Source organism: Echinops telfairi, unplaced genomic scaffold (assembly GCF_000313985.2).
Source record: "Echinops telfairi isolate 266 unplaced genomic scaffold, ASM31398v2 ScPeMD7_7423;HRSCAF=8461, whole genome shotgun sequence".
Lineage (NCBI taxonomy): Eukaryota > Metazoa > Chordata > Mammalia > Afrosoricida > Tenrecidae > Echinops > Echinops telfairi.
Window position 1 is genome coordinate 723789 of NW_022111323.1, and position 2205 is coordinate 725993.

The window sequence follows — 2205 nt, forward strand, 5'->3', positions numbered from 1 at the left end:
CTATGTCAGCACAGCAGCCAATCACAAGGTAGGTCACCAACCGCCAGTCCCCAGCTCCAGAGATGTCTTAAAGGGACCTCAACTTACAGCAACACAGTCCACAGGCTAGGCGTCCCACAGGTAGTGTAGCCTTTAAATTGAGGCACAGAACAAGCAAGGCAGCTTCACACTGGTCCGATGATCGAGTGACAAGAAAGGCAAGGCTCACCAAGCCATTTATCTCTCTGCCCTTCAGTGAATCCCACTTGTGTTTATCAGCCAGGCTGGCACAATAAACTATCTAAGATAATGTTCAGAGAGGAAATCTACAATGATACTGACAGCTCAATAAGAGAGTAAAGAAATCATGGTTGTGTTAGGCTGGGTTAACTGGAGAAGAAAATCTAGGGACACTCATATGAGAGAGCTTTATATCAAGAAATAGTTATACATCTGGGAAAATCCTAGCCCAGGCCTTATCAAGCCCGTAAGTCCGATGAAAGTTCATAAATCTGATACTAGTCCATAAGTCCCTCTTCAGACTTATGCAGCTACACAAAATGAGGCAGAATGCAGGAAGATCACTGGCCAGTTGGTGCAAAATCTTGTGGATCCAATGGCAGTAGGCACATCTCCAGAGCTCACACAGGTCTTAGTGTGTCTCCTCAACAGGAAGGTGCAATGGGGAGGGGAGGTTCCCAGGACCTTTCTTATGAGGAGATCATGCCTACAAGGAAACACCATCAGGCTGTGACCTGATTGACAGTCAAGAGACATCAGAAAAGATAAGGCATGCAATTGCTCATTACCTGGACAGCCATGATCTCAGCACCCAGGTCCACGCAGAGATAGTGAATATATATCCAATCATGGCTTATATAAATTTAGGGGACGTGCAAGCTCCCCTGATTACAGGTAACTACATATGAAACAGGAAGGGACTGTACCATAAATATACATGCAATGGGAGGGGGAGGCGCTAGTGATACACATGTACCAAGATAGGTGGACTCTAGATTCAAGATGGCAGCCTAATCTTGGTGTTTCTTGAATTGGATTGACCTTGTTTTAGGGCTATCCTTCAGGGGAATAATCCACTATCCTTATCAGCAGGGAGTTGGCCCTACCTAGGGTGGGATATTCAGTAGGGTCTGATTGCTCTAGATGACAGCTAACCCTCAGGGAAATAACCTTTAAGCTTAACTACAGGCTTAATTAAACCTGACTGCCTTTCAGGCCTTATACACTGTAGGTTTTGATGCTGCCATATTTCTTCTTGGTTAACTTCTCCTAGTCCCTCTATGTTGGAATCAGTAGGTCATTTTGAAAATAGTCGCCGTTCCTGTCGATGGCTCATTGCTGTGAATTTAGCTCCAGAATTTAAAATTCCTAAAAACGTTTCTTTCCCAATCTCTAATTCAATGTGGGGAAGCTTTTGCTTGACCATGATGGCGTCCCAAAATACTCTATAACCTATGAGGTCAGATTGCTCAGAAGCTCTTTCCCAAGTGGCTTTTATTTTACCAACAGAAATGTAAGGAAGCAAAATTAATTGATTTAAGCCATCCTGTTTCTTTATAGACAAAAGTACTTCAAGCTTAACCACTGCCCTAATTTTTTCTTCAAAATCCCGATAGATAACTCCAGTAACAATCTGAACACCTTGAGAATTTAGGTTGGACCTTCCTATAGATTTTTTAGGCAGCGGACCCCAAATACCAGTTTTAATAATTTCTGGCTTGATTATAGCTTTTAGCTTTTCCTCATAATTTTGAATAACTCCAGTACCAATTTTAATGCCTTGAGCACATTGGTTAAAATTCCCTGATAAAAGTTGTATTATTCATTCCAGCAGAGGCTCTCAAACTTCTTCAGTGTTAACATGCTGCTGGGGGCACTCTTTAACCTTTTCTTGGATAGTTAACTTTACCTCTCAACACAGGTTGGCCTCTGGAAGGCCGATTCTAGACCCACCCTTTGCTGCAAGGCGTTGCTTGTGCTCTTTTTGAAAATGTTCAATATTACCACAACAAAACATTCTTCTTTAGGTTCAGGTTCTAAATTTTCCTTTTCTGCTCTCTACTTTTGAAAGCAAGGGAGTTTCCTGGCACTTTTTTTTCTTTATCATTTTAATTCGGGCTGTACAACTCTTATCACAATCCATACAGACATCCATTGTGTCAGCACATTTGTACATTTGTTGCCATCATCATTCTCAAAACATTT